Here is a 22,756-nt window from a genome sequence, read left to right on the forward strand (position 1 = left end):
GTTTCGGTTTTATCCACTTTATACTTGAATTAAAAACACTAGTTGTCCCATGCTCCAAGCATGTACACTATGTTTTTCTTAAAGAATAGCTTTGCCATACACCAAGTATGCACTCTATGTTTGTCTATGATCCTTACTTTGTGAAATAAACCAATTGAACATAATTTCAATGATTCTAATTTCACACTCCCAAATCCTTATCGAAAAATGTGAGAATTTCAAATTCCTATCATTTATCGAAATCTGTTTAGATTTTAAACTTATATGCACTGACCCTCCTGTAATGAATATGTACAAAGTCACAAAGACTTGTCAACAGTCATTATAAGGTATTCCAATGGAGATCAACTCCATGGAAACTAAGTCTCATATTCAAAATACATTGCTTTGGACATGCTTCTTGCATTAAGTTTTCTAATCTTACACAGATAACTTCCACCTATGGAGACAACTCCATATTCTCATTTTGACTATCACTTCTGAATAAGAGATGCCTCTTTTCAGAATATGTCAATATGGTCCTTCCAAAAGTAGCACTAAACTTCCAACTGTCCCTGAGCAACCAATCTTTGGTAAACCTCAGATTGTCCTCGACAATTGCTTAATCATTTTAGTCATATCCAATTCTAGACCTTTTCCCTTCTTAATGCCTCTGGGCATTTGGAAAAATTTAGAAATGACAAATATTATAGCACATGCAATCGATCCTGTACCCAAAGCAAATGGTACACGATTCATGATGTCTCACATAAAGACATGATTCTAGACCAGTCTTTTGCTACAATATTTTTATTTGCCATGTTTTCAAAATTTGACTATGAAGAGGGATGCCATAATCATAATCGAATTTTGAGAACGCAATATATAGAATTTCCTTAAGTTGAACCAATCCAACATGAAATTCATATATATATTCTTGACTAAAGATGATTAAGGTCTCAATCTAAGCCTTTAGAACTGAAATGAAGTATATCCTCTCCCTTAATTATAGCAAAACAACTTTTTCAATCCCTGCAGCCTCACGAATTGAAACTTTTGTTTTCTATAATTAACATTGCTAACTTGCAACACTAACAATAATTATCATGCTCCCACTAACATGATGATTATTAGCATAACACTTATGCTCCCACTAGCTTTGACATGTACTCAGAAATCAGCTGGACTTCTAGAAATCAATACTTTATTGACTTTCATACCAAAGTTCAGATTTCTGATATGAGATGCTTTGATAAAACTTTATCAAAATAATACACCTTTCCTTAGATAGCATGCATGTGTGTCTAAACAATTTCAGAACTATGAAAAGGGATGTTGTAATCATAGTCTTAATTGTTTAGACCTTTTGCCATCTGCTTCAAATCTACTTGGTGGAAGTGTTTCCTCACCATCATTTTCATGAATCGGAGAGAAACCTTATGACCCTTAGATTTTATGGTGTATGTGTTCTTATCCATGTGAATCGTCAAAACCATAGTCACAAGACAAGGATAATGACAAATCCAAACTCATATGGACTGAACTTATGCAATCTTAACTTCTTGCCACCTGGCAGTACAGGGCCTGCCATTGCTTCCAAGTTGTTATGCAACCAATTGAGAACTTTCAGAACTCCTATGCAAAGCCAACTTTAACTGGAATGGACACAGAATATATCAACACGATAGGTTATAAACCTCAAGTCGTGTGCTAGTGAAGAACCTCAGGTTTTATTCCTTATTAGTTCTTGAAATTCTTTTTAGGATCTTTAAGACTCCCACTATCCTCTTGACATATAAGACTATCTTGCCAAATATTCAAGAGATAGTGCGGATTCTTTATCAAGACAAACACTTCACACAATTGGCCTTAGTTGGTCTTTGTTTTATCCAAAACATCACAACTTACCAATTTCAAATGTACAAGAGTAGGACACTTTTACTCTTACATTTGACAAGTGTTTTAAACCTTTCTTTAAGATATGTCACTCAAGTTACAATCTTGGAGTATGACTCTAAGAATTGTTTTGGAACGAAGTATGACTCATCTTCCTGATCTAACCATTTCAACAATTCATGACTCCTCTTCTTAGTCATAAGAATGCACTAAGATGACCTTTAGAGGACTAATTGTGATATGATTTCTAAATCATTAAGATGATCACAAACATGATACTAAAGTACTCTCCCATCTTTTCAGATTTGAGAAACTTTTATCTTTCTGCCTAATTTGATTCTTCCCATTCGTTCTGCCATACATTGAGACTTTTCCAATTTTTCAGAATTATACTTAAACTTGTAAGTATAACCATATTTACTAAACTTAGTAAATCAAATAGTCTTAACGAGCTTTGTGGTGGAGATGACCAGTGCACAAGAATGAGTACTCGATCCCTTTAGTCCTTCACTTGACTCACACATCCATGTGAACAAGTAATTAGTCTTGATTTTCCAATGCTCGAAAGTTCTCATTCATCATACTATTCAACTTGCATGATTCGAAGTTTCGGTCCAATTGAAACTTGGGTGATGAGGAACTTTCCTGATTTGGTAAATTTAGACACTACCACAAATGAAAGAATCAAATCCATTTTCCAATATTGCTGTCAGTGGAATCATATAAGCAACAATTTTCCACAAATGCCATTGTAAGGATACTTCAAATAAACAAAATTAAACAATTTTCTTTTATTTTAAAACTTTGTGGAAAAACTTATCCTTACAATCCACATGGAAAATTGTTGTTATCTATTCCTTAGCAATATTTCATAACTTCTTAAGCACCTACTCAAAATTCTGATGCGATCGAAATCCACCTTCGCGATCAGAATCAGCATATACTTCCTTTAAGATTTCTCTCTATTCTTTGATTCTTAAAACATCAACATGTGACCCAGTCACATCATGTAATGAGGATCTCAGAATAGAACTTAACAGAGTTAGATAATGGGCTCTACTTGATGTAGAGTCAAACTTATTGACTTTAACATCCTTAGGTAAATTTGGCAGCTTTGCAATCAACGCCCCTTCCTTTGGCAAAATAAACATATGGACCCTTTGGTAATGGGACTATCTCAGACTTAGCCTTTCTCTTTACCATTTGGTCAACCGGGTTGACTATGGCCAATCCCTTTCCATTGGGAAGAGAATGCTTTTTCTGGATTTCCAGTGTCACCATTGTCACTGTCCATAAAGTTTTTGGGAAGTTGATCTTCTAATCAAATTTGCTTCACTATCGTTCCAAATCATTGCTGATTCAGCAGCACCAAGCAAATAGATATGATCATTAAGGTTCATGTCATAGTCTGTATCATAATAGTCCCAAAGGAACTCACTATGTGACTTAGAAAGTGATTGAACATCCAACTTTCTCAAGACTTTGAAACCCAACTCTCCCGACTTGTCAATATGTGACTTCATCTCTAAGATGTGATCACACATAGAACTTTCTTGCCATTAGGGCTTGAGTGACCTTGAACTTGTGGGTTAGGGAGAATAATTGGAGGAGGTGGAGGAAGTAAAGTTCCAAGAGATTTGGGAAGATCATAGATGTCTGAACTCGACATCTTTTGGGAGATATTCAAGATAGTTGATCTAAAGTCCTTAATATAACACCCAATATGAAATATTAAGGCTAGGATCCAACAACCTATTTATAACTGGAAGAGGGATGCCGTAATCCGAGTTATAAAATAGTTGAAGGTAGGTAAATGACGATTTACCAATTTCCACCATGAAAAACGAAATAATTTAATTAGGTTTTTTACTTGGATTTGAAACTCCTAGATCTTTTGAGATTCATTGAACTTTTCAATGGCATGTTTCAATATCGAGTGTGCCCTTCAGGTTTTGTCACTGGGATGCTGAGGATCACAAAACAAGGTGTGAAGTAACCATGCAAATATACTTGGTACCCTTAATATTTACCCCTCAATCGATGTGCCGGTTAACCACACGAGCTCCACCGATACTATGATAAATATTAAGTTACCCTTTGCCTACTTTGTTAAATCCAGGTTAGGGTGCCGGTTAACCACACACGCTCCACTAACGGTTTAAACAAAGTGCAAAGTGTAATTTCATGGATTAACACCTTATTCACATTTTCCTAAGTAACTAAGATTGGGAATTAATAAAAGGTTTAGTTACTTAGTATTTATCATTAATACTTTTAATGAAGGGAGAATTATAGTCCTCGTCCTACCTGTTCGGCTAACGACCCTCCACCAGTCAAGGAAGCGGTGGGTGAGAGTGAACACCCATTAAGCTGCCATTTTATAGGCAACAACCTTATACCCCCCTTATAGACCGGCTTCGTAAATGAGGCCTACTAATGGTAAGACGACTTGCTCTTATACATATAATATATTAAACTTTTAATATTATAATAGTATAAGGGTGTATTTTAGACATTTAAAATACTTGATGATTTAATCTATTAATTAAACTAGACTTTTAATTTAATTAAACTCAAACCATATATTTATGGATTTAATAATACTCTTTTAATTAAACGCTTTAATTAACTATTAATAAAGTCCATAAGAGTTAATTTGAACTATTCAACAAAACATCATAATTCCAATTATTAAACTCAAAATTAAAACCCTTTAATTAATTGTTTAAGTTATGAACCCAAGAGTTTTAGAATTCAATTCTTTTTTTCATAAAAAACTTTTCTCAAATTCCAAAACTTGAGTGCAAGTTTTGTAATTCTTGAAAACCTTTGGATTCCATAACTTATGGAATTAATGGTGTTTTATGATGAAACTTTCCATGTTCCATAACTTAAGAACAAGTTATGGAATTCTTTAAAACATTAACACCAAATTTTGTAACTCCATAAAAACTTTAAATCAAATTTTTTTTTTAAAAAAAACTTTCATATCCATAACTTATGGAAGTTTCAAAAACCCTTAAGATCACAACTTAAAAAAAACTTTTGAGCTCCAAAATTTTATGACAAAATTTGTAACTCCTTAAAACATTTAGATCAAACTTTTAAAACTAATAAAATAATCATATCATTTTATCTTTTACTAAATTTGACCTAATTCAACTCATATAACAAATGATTCAAATTTTACAAATAATTCGTTTTTCACAAAACAAGTAATTATCTTAAAATTTGACAAACGTCATGTTTTTTTTTCCTTTTTTTTTCCAACTTGAAAATAAAACATTTGCATCAATATAATAGAAAACAACCCATGGCTCTGATACCACTGTTGGGTTTTGAGCATTCTAACACTCCTATGGTGTACATGCAACCCTATAAACCTTGGATCTATGTTTTCTCTATTATACATGCAAATATTAACTATTCCAAGGTTTCATCCTAACTAGCATATTATGAAGCACCTATACTACAAAGTTCTAGTTAGATGACATACCTTTTGATGTAGCTTGATGTCTTCAAGCTTTAAGAGCTTAGCCCCAATAGTGTGGAAGCCTCAAATGGAATCACAAATCACCAAAACACCTTGGAAGAACTTGAGAGAATATGTATACACACTAAAATCGGCCCACTCTTATTTTCACACACTTGTGCCAATTTTGTGAGCCAATGACCCCTTTATATATTATGGAGGATTAGGGTTACATCCATGTAAACCCTAATACCCATGACCTTTCATTTACATAGGATCCATGGGTTAAAAGCTCCATGGACCATCCATGAAAGCTTAGCCCAACCTAAATGAACTTGGCCCATTCCATATATATAAGAGTCCATATTTAATTAGTTCTTTTTGATCACTTAATTAATTCTAAATTAATTCTTGATCAATACTAATTAAATAATATGATTCCATATTAATATATTACAACTTATAATATATTAATATAAATCATAAATATACTATTCTCAAAAGACTATCCATATAAATTGTGCCGGTGAAGTGCAACCCAAATGGACCATGCCGGGTCGGGTCAAGTATATACCAAATATAGTTATGGACTTAGACATTAATCCAACACTTTCTTCTTCACAAACAAGACCGGGGCTCCCTAAGGTGAGGAACTTGGTCTTATGAATCCCTTGCTGAGTAGCTCATTGAGTTGGCTGGATAACTCTTGCATTTCTGTCGGCGCTAGACGATATGGGGATTTAGCTACATGTGACATCCCCAATTTCACGGCCAGAAAATACCGATTTAATTTATGCTTTTAAAATAATTTCAGAGTAATCATTTGATTAAAAGTGTTGTGGAATTTGTTCCCATAAAAACATGATAAATATGTTATCAAATCATTTCCGAAGAAATGTATTTTATTCACTTAAACCATTGGGATGTCATTGTCAATACAAAAACATAAGCATAAACAAAACTTACATTCATTTACACTAGTGATCTACTTCTCTTTTAATCTCTCAGTGTAAAGCAACTTCGTATCGATACCTGTGATACAAATAAACTGAGTGGGTCAGGCTTGGGAGCCTGGTGAGCATATAGGGTTTTCAACCCACAATAAATAATAAACTTATTAAGTTCTCAATCAATAAATTTATTAAATTTCATCAACCAAAATAACCCTAATTACCCATTCCCATTATCCTCACTTTACGTCCCTAAAACAACTATCACAAGGGACCTAGCCTAAGGATTATCACTAAGGGTGACAACATTGCTTTGGGGGTTCCTCAGCAAGTTATGTCAAATAAAACAAACATCGGGGTGACAACATTGCTTTCCCTCAGCAAGTTATGTCAAACAAGACATCCTAACATAAAACAACCTATAAAGTGACAACATTGCTTACCTCTGCAATTTATGTCAAATAAGACATGAAGTCACATGTTGCCATGTGCTAAATCCATAGCTCGTATTCATCGACGGTATTTCCCACGGGTGTTTCCCCCCCGCAATACATGTCAATGGGTTTTCCATATGCTAAGTCCATAGCTCTTATTCATCGACGGTATTTCCCACGGGTTCCCCCCCCCCCCCCCCCCGCAATACATGTCAATGGTTTTTCCATACAGCTGATGAACATACTAAGGGGTTTCCCCAGCCATACATGCACTAAAGGCACTCATGAGGGGAATAGAGTACATCGAATGAACACTCTAGTCCATTAACACCTACAGGTTGCGAGCCTGCTAGTGTTCCACAAACCGTCTAGAACAGTCCATGGTTGTCATCCATACTCTGCTGAATGACAGGGGTCAACGTTTGGGTAGGGGCTTTTCTCATATTGCACCACTCACGCCAACGTTTGAGTAAGGGCTTTTCTCATATTTCACCACTCACTCTCAACTCATGATCTATATCACTGATCATCTCATCTATCCAACTCAACTTTCATCACACACCCACTATTTAACTTATGATCTATATCACTAACTCATGAAGCTCGTCCGCTCACTTCATAAAAGAACAAAGACTCCAAAGCCCTTCCAAATAAAAGTATAGGGAAAATACTGATAAAGTACTCCCGTACGCTCCCGTACCCCGCCACGTAATAGTGTCAAAAAGAAGAACTAACGGATGAACACATAGTTCAAAAACACCTAAGGAACATATAGTTCAAGAACACTTTATGAACATATAGTTCAAACATACGTACCGATTACAAGTCTACTAACGTTCCACTAGACTATCTAAAATAGTCTGTGGCCGTTGTCTATACTCTGCTAGATAACTAGATCATCTTAAACATCGATACCTCTCATTACTTTTATTTCATCACACATCATCTAATTCATCTACCCATGTTTTACCCAACATATTTGTAGATAAAAATATATATAGAATTTAAAACTTGTATAAAACATCAATTCAACAGTCACCTCAAATAAACAATTAATATATTTACACATAGCACGTATTTTAAGGTAAATACTTCATATCTATGTGTAAGGTGAAAGTGACTATACACTCACTTGATTTAACGATAACCGGGCAGCAGTTCGTTGCCTAAAACGATCGTTTCTAATAAAACCGGGAGTTTTATTGAGAAACCGGGCTCTGCGAGGGTCGGGCTTCGAAACCGAAAAAATAAATTTCCCGGGCTTCTCGGGCACTCCGGGACGTGTTCCGGGCATTGGAAATGATCTCGGGGCATCGGGGGAAGCGAAAATGGCTAAAATATTGAAAAAGAGGTGAAAAATGCCCAATTTCCAAAACTACCCGGGCAATCTCGCATGACCCTTCTATTTATAGGAGTCCGAAGTCGGCTTGGGAGGTGGGGTCCGCAGGTGCTCGCACATGGGCTGCGCGTGCGAAGTGGCTGCTGGCAGCTCCTGATTGGACCGAGGCCTAGTGGTCCGACGTAGAGGGTTTGTGGCTCGCTGCGAGGGCTTCGGACATGTGATAGTAGACACACGTCAGACAGGCATTGGACCGCTTCAGCAGCTCGGATGACTCAGCCTCATTTCGGACACGTGGCTCGCATGACTCACCAATTTCGGACACGTGGCACTCATTCAGCGAAGGTGACGTGGCCGAAGCCACCTATGCGAAATTTCTTGGTTTTCGCGTCAAAAGTTCTAAAATCCATAACTTTCGCATACGAGCTCCGTTTTTGACGTTCTTTATATGCACGCGTAGGTAAAATTACGCTCTACAACTTTCGTTTAGACTTTATCGGCTAATTTTGAATTTAATTTTTATATTATTATTTTTAACAGACCGAGACAGGAAATCCGTTAAAATTTCATAACTTCTTCATCCGACGTCCGTTTTCGTCAGACTTTTTACTGTTGTGCTATAAATGACGATACCTTCGATTCTCGTTTAGGTCGTGTTGGCTAAAAATCGTTCGATCTAAAATTCAAGTTTTTAGCTGTCTACTGCTAAGTTGAAACTTCGAAAAATCATAACTTCCTCATACAAAGTCAGATTTGGGCGTTCTTTTTATACCTACTCTCGGTTTAACGAACACTACGAGTTTCGTTTAGATCACTAAGGCTAAAAAGTAGTTTATCAAAAACTCACTTTTTACGACATTCGGCACCGTGCCGGTTTATCGTGAAACTTCGACATGTCATAACTTCTTCGTTATAAATCGGATTTCGGCATTCTTTATATATCTGTAATCCTTGTCACGTCCACTACAAGTTTCTTAATAGATATAGGCTTTATCTAATATTTAATTTTGACGTTCATTTTTATTCTTAATTAATTAAACCCTAATAATTAAGCTTAAAACACATAATTCACATAAAATTCACATAATTCCTTTTCATTTCTTCTAAATGAGTTACAAAGGTTAACCTAGACCATTATGTCAATATTAATGCCTAGCCTAGAAACACGGGCGTTACAACTCTCTCCCCCTTAGAATGATTCCGTCCCCGAAATCACACATCAGCAAACAAATACGGGTAGCGACTCATCATGTCACTCTCCGTTTCCCAGTTGAGATTTGGCCCATTCGTATCTTTCCAATGCACAAGCACTAAATCGACCACTTTGTGTCACAACTTCTTAGTCTTACGGTCAACTATTGCCTCAGGTTCTTCAATCAACCTCTTGTTTTCATCCAACCTTAATTCAGAAATGGGAATTATGTCGGGCACATCTCCCGTAAATTTTCTCAAATAACACACATAAAAGGTATTATGAATACCCTCCAGTTCTTCCGGTAATTCTAGCTCGTAAGCTTGATTCCCGATCCTCTGAAGAACTTTAAATGGTCCAATAAACCTTGGACTCAACTTTCCCCTTCTACCAAACCTTATAAGTTCCTTCCATGATGAGACTTTAAGTAAAACCGAATCTCCAACTTCGAATGATATCGGTTGTCTTTTCTTGTCAGCATAGCTCTTTTGAGCAGCTAACATCCTTTCCCTAATCACTTTCAACTTTTCAGCAGTCTAATGGACTATTTCAAGTCCCATAAACTGCTTTTCCTCAGCTTCCAGTCAACATGACAGCATTCGACACTTTTCCCCATACAAAACGTGATAAGGTGCCATCTTGATGCTTGAGTGGAAACTATTACTATAGGAAAATTCTACTAGAGGTAAGTGTTTACCCCAGTTACCTTGGAAATTCCAGGGTACATGCCCTCAGCATATCCTCCAACATTTGAATTGTTTATTCGCTCTGACCATCGGTTTGTGGATGGTAAGCTCTATTCAAACACAACTTGGTACCCAATTCCTCTTATAGACTCCTCCAAAACCTTGAGGTAAAACGGCTGTCAGGATCGGATACAATCGTTAACAAAACACCGTGAAGCCTCACACTTTCCTTCACATAAGAATTCGCAAGTTTATCCATAGACCATTTCTCGTTGGCTACTATGAAATGCGCACTCTTAGTGAAGCGATCAACGACCACCCAAATCATGTCGTGACCGTTCCTTGTTCTGGGCAGTTTAGTCACAAAATCCATGGTGATACCTTCCCATTTACCCATGGGTACAGGTAAAGGATCTAAACTCCCATACGGTTTCTGATGTTGTGCCTTAACCCTAGCACAAGTTACACACTCAGCCACATACTTAGCAACATCGAGCTTCACCATCGGCCACCGGTAATAGGGTTTTAGATCCCTATACATTTTCGCACTGCCAGGATGAATCGAGTACATGGTTTTGTGAGCTTCTTCCATCAGAAGACCTCTTACTCCTCCCATCCTAGGTATCCAAATCCTACCTTTGAATACCTTTAGTCCTTGATCGTTTGTATCAAACACCAACGTTTTTCCCAAACGTTCCTCCTTTCGGTCATTTTTTTTTCTCTAAAGCTTCCTCTTGAGCTTTCTTTATACTTTCCACAATTGTAGAGACAACTTCAATTCTCAACGCTCTTGGCCTCTTCCTTTCAAGATTCACATTCCGACTGAGAGCATTAGCAACAACACTTGCTTTACCAGGGTGGTAAAGTATCTCACAGTCGTAGTCCTTGAGTAACTCTAGTCAGCGCCGTTGCCTCATGTTCAATTTCTTCTGATTAAAGAGATATTGAAGGCTCTTATAATCAGCGAAAAGTTTGCATTTAGTACCATAAATATAGTGCCCCTATCTTTAAGGCGAATACTACCACTGCCAACTCCAGATCATGAGTGGGGTAGTTCTTTTCATGCTCCTTTAATTGCCTCAATGCATACGCTATCACTTTATCCCTTTGGATCAGAACACAACCTAACCCAACTTCTTTAACAACGAACGCGATATTTCTATTGATCGCTTTGATCAGCCTTCACTTCAATTCGGCTTAAGTCAACTGCTACATCGAACTTGGTTCTCTGAACCACATAACAAACTCATCGTAGTCGGACTCAATTTGATATGACCACTAGGGTCAGAATAACAATCATCTTCTTAGTCATTACCGAAATGATGGTAACGACAGACTGGAATAAGACGGAATCAATTACGAGTTCCTTGGTAACCTTGTGACTTTCACTGATCCAAGTGTGAGTCCTGTGCTTCCAGTAGTATAGATCTCTACTACTATTCACACCTACTCATACTCGTCCCAAGTACTGTCTCGCAGTCCCCAAGTCCTAAAATCACAAAACAATTTAACACATACGAATGTGTTCAACTAATCATAAAATTTTCCTAGACTCTACTAGGACTTCTTCCATGCATATCTTCAATCATCAATTCTACTTCAACTTGGTTGGTGATGGAAATTCCAAACGATGGGACAACTTCAAGAATTACACCAATCGTTCCATCATCCTACCAATCGAAGGTGTACTTCAGACGTACCATACTCCTCTAAACGTTTCATTATTTTATCAAACATATTCTAAGGACAAGATACCACTCTTACGATATCTTCTGATAGGTATCATTCACTATCATAAGCTTTTCATTTCCTCCATCTACTCAATTCTCTACGAGTCTTCACCATAATGTTTTGTACACCCAAGCAGACGTTCGGTGTACCAGGCGAGAATTTAAGATAGGAAAGCTTTATTTACGATAAACGTATAAATCTCCTTATCACTTCGAAACGTTTACATGTTAGTTCTAATCTCGTAATCATACGCTTAGAATCCTACACACATAAGGTTTCCAGATTCGGTCGGCAACAGACCATAGATCCGAACAAATAATAACATATAAGGCATCCTTATAGCTCTAACATAAAATATTTAACACATAAAACATTTTAGGCATCTTTCTTAAAATAAACTTGTGCTCGTGTCTAAAATATAGCAGACACTCATCTCACAATCATCACTTAGCATTCTAAGTTTAAGTCTAGAAATCCTAAAAATTCCTAGTTCGCTTAAACTAATGCTCTGATACCAACTGTGACATCCCCAATTTCACGGCCAGAAAAGACCGATTTAGTTTATGTTTTTAAAATAATTTCAGAGTAATCATTTGACTAAAAGTGTTGCGGAATTTGTTCCCAGAAAAACATGATAAATATGTTATCAAATCATTTCCGAAGAAATGTATTTTATTCACTTAAACCATTGGGATGTCATTGTCAATACAAAAACATAAGCATAAACAAAACTTACATTTATTTACACTAGTGATCTACTTCTCTTTTAATCTCTCAGTGTAAAGCAACTTCGTATCGATACCTGTGATACAAATAAACTGAGTGGGTCAGGCTTGGGAGCCTGGTGAGCATATAGGGTTTTCAACCCACAATAAATAATAAATTTATTAAGTTCTCAATCAATAAATTTATTAATTTCATCAACCAAAATAACCCTAATTACCCATTCCCATTATCCTCACTTTACGTCCCTAAAACAACTATCACAAGGGACCTAGCCTAAGGATTATCACTAAGGGTGACAACATTGCTTTGGGGGTTCCTCAGCAAGTTATGTCAAATAAAACAAACATCGGGGTGACAACATTACTTTCCCTCAGCAAGTTATGTCAAACAAGACATCCTAACATAAAACAACCTATAAAGTGACAACATTGCTTCCCTCTACAATTTATGTCAAATAAGACATGAAGTCACATCGTTGCCATGTGCTAAATCCATAGATCGTATTCATCGATGGTATTTCCCACGGGTGTTTCCCCCCGCAATACATGTCAATGGGTTTTCCATATGCTAAGTCCATAGCTCTTATTCATTGACGGTATTTCCCACGGGTCCCCCCCCCCCCCCCCCGCAATACATGTCAATGGTTTTTCCATACAGCTGATGAACATACTAAGGGGTTTCCCCAGCCATACATGCACTAAAGGCACTCATGAGGGGAATAGAGTACATCGAATGAACACTCTAGTCCATTAACACCTACAGGTTGCGAGCCTGCTAGTGTTCCACAGACCGTCTAGAACAGTCCATGGTTGTCATCCATACTCTGCTGAATGACAGGGGTCAACGTTTGGGTAGGGGCTTTTCTCATATTGCACCACTCACGCCAACGTTTGAGTAAGGGCTTTTCTCATATTTCACCACTCACTCTCAACTCATGATCTATATCACTGATCATCTCATCTATCCAACTCACCTTTCATCACACACCCACTATTTAACTTATGATCTATATCACTAACTCATGAAGCTCGTCCGATCACTTCATAAAAGAACAAAGACTCCAAAGCTCTTCCAAATAAAAGTATAGGGAAAATACTGATAAAGTACTCCCGTACGCTCCCGTACCCCGACACGTAATAGTGTAAAAAAAAGAACTAACGGATGAACACATAGTTCAAAAACACCTACGGAACATATAGTTCAAGAACACTTTATGAACATATAGTTCAAACATACGTACCGATTACAAGTCTACTAACGTTCCACTGGACTATCTAAAATAGTCTGTGGCCGTTGTCTATACTCTACTAGATAACTAGGTCATCTTAAACATTGATACCTCTCATCACTTTTATTTCATCACACATCATCTAATTCATCTACCCATGTTTTATCCAACATATTTGTAGATAAAAATATATATACAGTTTAAAACTTGTATAAAACATCAATTCAACAGTCACCTCAAATAAACAATTAATATATTTACACATAGCACGTATTTTAAGGTAAATACTTCATATCTATGTGTAAGGTGAAAGTGACTATACACTCACTTGATTTAACGATAACCGGGCAGCAGTTCGTTGCCTAAAACGATCGTTTCTAATAAAACCGGGAGTTTTATTGAGAAACCGGGCTCTGCGAGGGTCGGGCTTCGAAACCAAAAAAATAAATTTCCCGGGCTTCTCGGGTACTCCGGGACGTGTTCCGGGCATTGGAAATGATCTCGGGGCATCAGGGGAAGCGAAAATGGCTAAAATATTGAAAAAGGGGTGAAAAATGCCCAATTTCCAAAACTACCCGGACAATCTCGCATGACCCTTCTATTTATAGGAGTCTGAAGTCGGCTTGGGAGGTGGGGTCCGCAGGCGAGGGTGCGCAGGTGCTCGCGCGTGCGAAGTGGCTGCTGGCAGCTCCTGATTGGACCGAGGCCTAGTGGTCCGAGGTAGAGGGTTTGTGGCTCGCTGCGAGGGCTTCGGACATGTGATAGTAGACACACGTCGGACAGGCATTGGACCGCTTCAGCAGCTCGGATGACTCAGCCTCATTTCGGACACGTGGCTCGCATGACTCACCAATTTCGGACACGTGGCACTCATTCAGCGAAGGTGACGTGGCCGAAGCCACCTATGCGAAATTTCTCGGTTTTCACGTCAAAACTTTTAAAATCCATAACTTTCGCATACGAGCTCCGTTTTTGACGTTCTTTATATGCACGCGTAGGTAAACTTACGCTCTACAACTTTCGTTTAGACTTCATCGACTAACTTTGACTTTAATTTTTATATTATTATTTTTAACAGACCGGGACAGGAAATCCGTTAAAATTTCATAACTTCTTCATCCGACGTCCGTTTTCGTCAGACTTTTTACCGTTGTGCTATAAATGACGAGACCATCGATTCTCGTTTAGGTCGTGTTGGCTAAAAATCGCTCGATCTAAAATTCGAGTTTTTAGCTGTCTACTGCTAAGCTGAAACTTCGAAAAATCATAACTTCCTCATACAAAGTCAGATGTGGGCGTTCTTTTTATACCTACTCTCGGTTTAACGAACACTACGAGTTTCGTTTAGATCACTAAGGCTAAAAAGTAGTTTATCAAAAACTCACTTTTTACGACATTCGGCACCGTGCCGGTTTATCGTGAAACTTCGACAGATCATAACTTCTTCGTTATAACTCGGATTTCGGCATTCTTTATATATCCGTAATCCTTGTCACGCCCACTACAAGTTTCTTAATAGATATCGGCTTTATCTAATATTTAATTTTGACGTTCATTTTTATTCTTAATTAATTAAACCCTAATAATTAAGCATAAAACACATAATTCACATAAAATTCACATAATTCCTTTTCATTTCTTCTAAATGAGTTACAAAGGTTAACCTAGACCATTATGTCAATATTAATGCCTAACCTAGAAACACGGGCGTTACACTACAGGAGTAGCTCCGGGGATTAAGTCGATACGGAACTCGACTTGGCGCTCGGGAGGGATTTCAAGAAGATCTTCGGGAAAAACATCAGGAAAGTTGCAGACTTCGGGGATGCTCTTGAGGTATTTAACTTCCTGCTTCTCATTAATGACATACATGGGCTAGGAATACATGGCACTCCTTTCGCATATATTTCTGGGCTTTGATGCATGAAATGATACGAAGGTTTGAGCTAAGTTTATCAGCATATACAATAAGGGCTTCACCAGATGGTAGATTGAGACGGATGGCCTTTTCATAGCAAAGGATATCAACACAATTGGGGCTCAACCAATCCATGCCGACGATGACATCGAAGCTTTTAATGGAAACTGGCATGAGGTCAATTGGAAAGGAATGATCGTTTAGGGCAAGGGTACAGCCTATGAATACGTCGTTAGTGCTCTCTTTCTTTCCGTTATCCATCTCGACGGTAAAGATTTCAGTTAAAGGTTGTGGTTTATGCTTGAGAAGGTGCTTAAATGAATGACTAACAAAACTTCTCTCCGCACCAGAATCGAAAATGATGCATGCATAAGAGTTGTCGAGGAGGAACGTACCCGTAACAACGGTGGGATCAGCAAGTGCTTCCTCCTGGCCCATTGCTAGTACTCTCCCTGTGTTGCCAGCTGTTGTTGCCTTGGGGCAATTTCTCTTGAAGTGCCCGACCTCCCCACAGCCATAACAGGCTTGACCAACGCCCGCTCCAGAAGCTTGATTGGTCGGTTAAACTGGTGTCTTGCAAAATCGAGTTGTGTGCCCCTTCTTGCCACAACTGTTGCATTGTAAATCACGACAGGGTCCATGATGATGAAAGTTGCACTTGTCGCACCTTGGAAGGGTACCAGTGTATCTGCTGGCAGGTGCTGGAGTGGTGGGAACAACGACAGGAGTGGTAGCAGCATGAACTGCCACTACTTGCTGCTTCTTCGAGGGCTCCTGCGAAGACTGGCCCTTTCGCTTGTTCCAAAACTTCTTCTTCCCACCACTCGTCTTTGGTGGTTCGGGAGCGGCTGCCACTTCATCGAGATCAACCCCGTGATCTATCAAGGTCTACGCCATGCACTTGGCGTTGTCAAAAGTGGAAGGCTTAGCAGCCAAGACATTTCCTTGAGTTGGGGGCGTCAATCCCCAAATGTACCTTTCTATCTTCTTGCTTTCCGGGGTGACCATCCCCCGGCATAGAAGAGCCGGATCGCAAAATCTAGTTGTGTAAGTGGCAATGTCGGAACCCTTCATCTTCAGGTTCCAAAGCTCTTGTTCTAACTTCTGCATCTCGCCCCTTGGGCAGTACTCGACAAGCATGAGTTCCTTTAAACTCTCCCAACCCATGGCATTCGCTACCGACAGAGTTAGGGATTTGACTTGGCTATTTCACCAAGTCAATGCTCTGTCGGAGAAGGTGCAGGCGGCAAACTTCACCTTGTTTGCCTCGGAACATGCACAAATCTCGAAAATGGATTCGATCTTCTCGAACCGTCGGGTTAAGGCAATGACTCCCCCATTACCATCGAAAGATTTAGGATTGGAATTCATGAAGTCTTTATAGGAACACTCCCTCTAGTGTCCTTGACCGCCGTCAAGGTTACGGGGATCGGGTCCATCTCCTGATCCGCCAGAGCCACCCGAATTTATCTGCGATATTGCAGCAGCCACAACGGCCGTAACTGCTGCCTGGAACATGGCAGGATCGAACTGAGGAGGTGGTGGCGGCGGAGGGTCATTGTTCTTCATGTTGGGTCTCTTTCTACGAGGCATATTTTCTCTAAAAAGATACAAGGGAAAAATGACGATAAGCCTCCTATATGATCATGAATCGGATATTTTCGAGCAAGATATATCTTAATCCTATAATGATAATAAAGACCTGTAATGATAGCTACTAACAATAACAAGGAATTGCAGGTCTTTCGATTATAAGGATTTGTACTAGTAGTGATGACTTTGTGCAGTGTTATAGTACCATAAAATACTCCTATAGTATTTTAACTATGTGTTTTCATTAGTATAAGATTTGGTGGGTTTTAGACTTGTCGCGACACCACAGTCACTCCCAAACAAATGTTGGTCATATCTCGGACAAATATAGCTGATCAGGTTATATTGGCCCCACATATGACTACATAATTGCCCAGGTTTAACCGTAGTGTCCAACTTGACCTAAATACTTTTATGTAGTTCTTACAATGTCATAGCTTCTTGTACGTATGTATACTTGTATACTTCTTGTAAAAATACTTGTATTTTTAAAGTATACTTTTAGTTTCAGATCGCTTCGGCCCTTTAATGTTTATAGTTGTATACCATGTAAGGTTCGGTATACTTAGTTCACTATAAACAATAACTCTGATACCAATCTGTCACACTGCCAAACCGGAACAACGGAAACGTTCGGGGGTGGATATGACGTCATATGTAGTATCACAACAATTGCATCACAGTAATCAAAGTAAACACAACCATTACATTGATTAAGTAAAATATTTACATCTGTTTGATTCATGTTTATATATACATCAAAAGTATAACGAAAGTAAAAGACGTGGCTCTATACGCTCCGTCTTCTCAAAATCTGTGCGAGGTACTTGTCTACTGATTTCCTGAGAATACAAGCGGTTTTGAAAAGAGAATCAGCATTAAGCTGGTGAGTTCATAAGCCTGTTTTTGTAATAAAAACTTGTCATTGAATCTGTAAAATGTTTGTATGCTTGCCAAGAAAATCTAATACTTTCTAACATATATGTTTGATTACTGGATTTTGTAGTAGTGTATAATGTATTAGTTTGTATACCTAGTTACCACCAGCTGTATTGTATATCGTTGTTTGAATGAAAAACCCTTTGTATGAAAACCCTGGCTATCACCAGTAATGAATCAAATGTTCCGTTTGAAAACCCTGGTTACCACCAGTATGTATAGTAGTTTCATTACTTAAAATAAAACTATGAGTTGAAATCCCTGGAATCCTCCAGTTGTATTATGAACTAGTTTTATTAATGAAAATAAAACTAAAGAAGAATGAAATCTCGTAAACAATAAGGTTAGTTTATACTATTGTGAGTCCTATAACCATGCTTGATATGACCTAGTGACCTTTACGACGTTCTTCAAGTGTCGGATAAATGACATTTGTCACCCCATGCATGCCTTCCTAACTGTAGCTAGCAGTTCAGGTGTGGGATTGTCAGTCCCGAATAGATTTATTCACAAATCTCACGCTCTCCCTCCAGGAGACTTTGGTTATACTATGATAGGATTTAACATGTACCCCGAAAGGTACAATTGAAGTGTTGTCTCACAATCCTGTATTAACTAGTTTACGTGTAATTCTGTATTGATCTACTGTATTTATACCCGTGTGTATACTTTGTAGGGAAATAATTATACTTAAAATTTTATTTAATGTTGTACTCTTGAAATCCAAATATGGTATGAATGTCATAAACTAAATATGTCATAGTTTATATGTTTTGCTATGTATAATTCTGGATTCATAAATCTGTGTATTGAAAACCCCAAACTATACCTATTATAGTTTGCATGTATGGTGTGTACTTGATTTATGTATTGATCTGAAAACTTTGCAATTTTGACTGTAGATTGAAAAAGTCCCTTATGCTCAGCATGTTACAAAAGGGATAAAATATCTAAATATTTTATAAACATGTGGAAACTGTATGATTGTATTAATTGCATCAGCTTTAAAGGTATTGAAATCCTTTTGTATAAATTCACAAAATCATTTGTGTTTGGCTTGTATTCCCCCCTGAAAACGTGAAAATAGTAAAAGCATAGGGGTATGAACTCACTGTTAGTTGCGTGAAAGTGTTGGACAACGAAACTGGAAATGAAGACCCTCGAGTTGATGTATGCGGCACTCAACGAGATCCTAATAACAATTAATACATATATGTATTTTATTAGCGAAACCATTTATTATAGTGTTGGAAAAACACTTGTTATTGGTTTAGGAATGTTACCGAGACTCGATCGAGGTGGAAAAGTGGGTTTGCGGCCAAGGTTGACGGTGTGAGGGAGTTTGCGGCCGTGAACTGCTCCTTGAAGGTTTTACGGCTATAAACGGTGTTCTTGAAGGATTTATGAATCTTTGAAGGGTGTACGGCCGTAAACTGTTTGCGGCCTTTGAAGATTTGAAGATTTGAAGGGTGTACGGTCGTAAACTCAAGAACAATGATGTTGGATTCGATGAAAAACGGGTTTTAGCTGCTCCAAAACAACCTCCAAAGGTGATTCTTGATGATTTTTAGAAGAAAAGAGGGTGTTTTGGTGTTTACGGTCGAGAGGTCGAGAGAGAGAGAGAGAGAATGAGAGGGTTTTCGGCTAGGAAAGTTCAAATGAAGGTGGGAGTCCCGTATATATAGGCTGGGGGGTATGGTCGGTGATGGGGGCCACCTGACACTAGCCGTAAACGGGTTTATGGCCGTAAATGGGTTTACAGCCGTGAACACCTCTCAGACCGAAATCTATTGATTCTTCAAAGGAAACTCGAGTTTTTCGCGTGATTTTGGTTCTGACTCTTATATAAAATTCAATTATATAACTAAATGATTTTCCAAATCAAAGGAATTTGACGGAACTCAATAAAAATTCAAATTTTATTAACGGAAATCGGCTAACAGTAACTGAAAAAGGTTCGGGTTGTCACAAAAAAATGTCTAATCTTTGGGACAAGAAGCTCATAAAAACTCATCCATGAAGATTAAAAAGGAAACACATCAAGGTATGAACTTTATACCTTCAAAATATGCACAAGTTGAAGTAGTTTTTTTTGGATCCACAAGCTTGCAAGCAACACGATTTTCTTCACTAGTCTTTTTCTTCAACAAAAGGCCACCAAAATCACCACTAAGCTTCAAGATCTTCACTCACAAGGGATACACTCGAGATTAGGGTTTGGAAGGAGTGGAGGCTGATTAGGGAAGGTCCAGGGGTGAGTTAATGCCTTTAAATAGGGGTGACACCCTAAAATTTAGGTTTTAGAACCTGGGCTAGTACGCCAGACGTACCATTTGTACGCCCAAAGTACTAGCTTGGCTTCCACGATTCGGGCTCCTCACGAGTACGATGTGTGTACCTACACGTACGCCCAACGTACGGGCTGAAATGTGGAACTTTACACCACAAAGGACCAAATGTGCCAACTTTGATTAGGTCATGGGCTAAAAATGAAAGTACCTTATAATCAGATGTTACAAACATACACATGCAAGAGTCGCAAAGACAGCTAGCATCCTACATAACACAATCTAGGGGACCCACCCAACAAGCAAAACAGGCCCAACCTAGCATATAGATAAATGGCCCACCCATCATACACATGCAAGGGTCACAAAGATAGCTAGCATCAATTCTAACATAATCCAGTGGGCCGACATTGGTGCTTTCGACCCTTGATTATAGTAAACAGACTCACGTGGCTCACAAAGCTGACTAAAACTCAGCTCAAATCTCGTACCGACCACAACTGACAGCTCTCACCACTAAATGATAAGTGCTAAACACCTCCTATCAATCGATACAAGGTAAACCCTAAGTCTACCTTCTAAATCCAACAATCTTGATCAAATGTCTACCAATGTCAACAAGTCAACGGTTAAAGTCAAATTCAACAACAATCAATTTCAACCAACTTTCCTCACGTCGTGGCCAACCCTTAGTCACGTCGTAAGAGTACACTCGACCCGATTCCAACTCGGCTCGCTCTAACTCGTCCAACTCAGTCACGGAAAATCCTTTGGGCTGACCTCACAACATGAACATCCTTCTATCACGTTGTGAGTCCCACAAAACTCAGCAAACACATGATCTTTCATGGTCACGTCGTGACACACCTTGTGTCACGTCGCGAGTACAGTCTGAAGCATAAATCTAATATTTAAGTTGTTACACACCTGGGTTATCAAAATTCGGGATCTTGGGCTGCAAGACTGAGGGTGCTGCCTCCTGAGGCTTGTGGATCTCCGTCCTCATTCTTTCCACTTCCTTGAGGATCGTCTTGTTATCTTCCTATTGTTGGGTGACTTGTCGCTCTAGTATCTTTATTATGGCAAAGATCTTGTTGTTGGAAATCAATACAGTAGGATCCTGAGGTCCTGGAGTAACCGGAGAGGTATTTTTCTTCGGTGTTTCAGACTTTCTTGGGAGCTCCAGCCGGTGGTGGTGGAAGGTTTTTAGAGGAAGTGGGAAGAATCGAAGATGAGGACATAGTCGATTAGGTAAACATGATTTTTTGAGGGATTTTGAACACCACGGCCCCACGGTGGGCGCCAAATTGTTTTGGTCAAAAATCGACTAAATGGAAATCAACCAAAGTGTATGAGAGGCTGTGGTGTTGTTAGTGAAGTGATTAATGAAATTAGAACAAGATTACACAAGTGGTTTACAAGGAAAACCCTTGATCCTTACTAGGATCTCCGACACAAAACCTTGGGAGGTGATAATGATCACTTGCCTTGATGATTTTATTGATTGAAATGAATGATTACAGAGAAAATATAATGAGTACGAGTACAAGTGCTAGTGTACTGCCAGAAAATCGTATGTTGTGTGATGAATACAAGTGATATATATAGTCTAAAGTTAAGAACAACAATTCCAAAAATTCTGGGATCCTCCGAGATCAACTTATAACCGTTGTGTGACATGGTCCTCCGGGTCTTTTTCATGGTTGTGACTATTCGTTGAGACTTTGACTAGTTATTTCTGCACATATGAGAAAGACAAAAGAATATATAGTCGTTATAAAAAAAATTAGTCAGGATCCTGGAGTATATTCGGGATCTTGAGGTTTGAGGATCCTGAGCCTTTGATGATCCTTAGACTTGAGGATTTCAAAGTAGTTCCGAGATCCTAACCCTAACACTGAGTATATATGTTTTAGGATCCTAGTTATACTTCAAGATTCGGGATCCTGGGAATGTCTCAGGATCTTGACCCCTAAAAATATTATATTTATATTTATGGTCCTCTAAGTTGTATATAATTTATGTAATAATCATTTTCATACCTAACATTTTACTATAAGTGGTGTCTCATAAACTTCATTTTCATTCTATGATATTTTGGAAAAAAATCTTTTTAATTAAAAAAATGAGTTGGCCATAATATTTGCCATCATTTGATTAGTTAAATGACGAGGTATGTAAGTATGTTCGTTTATTACTATATAAATTACATATTTATATTTGTATGTATTGATTAGTTAACGATATTTATATAAATAATACACCTCAAAATGACATGCTGAAAATAGTTACTTAATGACAATTATTAATTTAAAATAATATCACAAAATAATAAAATGTTTCATCAAAATAAAAATATATAATTAAAAATAAATAATTATTTGT

Source organism: Lactuca virosa, chromosome 4 (genome assembly GCF_052849685.1).
Source record: "Lactuca virosa cultivar CGN04683 chromosome 4, Lactuca_virosa_CGN04683_v6, whole genome shotgun sequence".
Classification (NCBI taxonomy): Eukaryota; Viridiplantae; Streptophyta; class Magnoliopsida; order Asterales; family Asteraceae; genus Lactuca; species Lactuca virosa.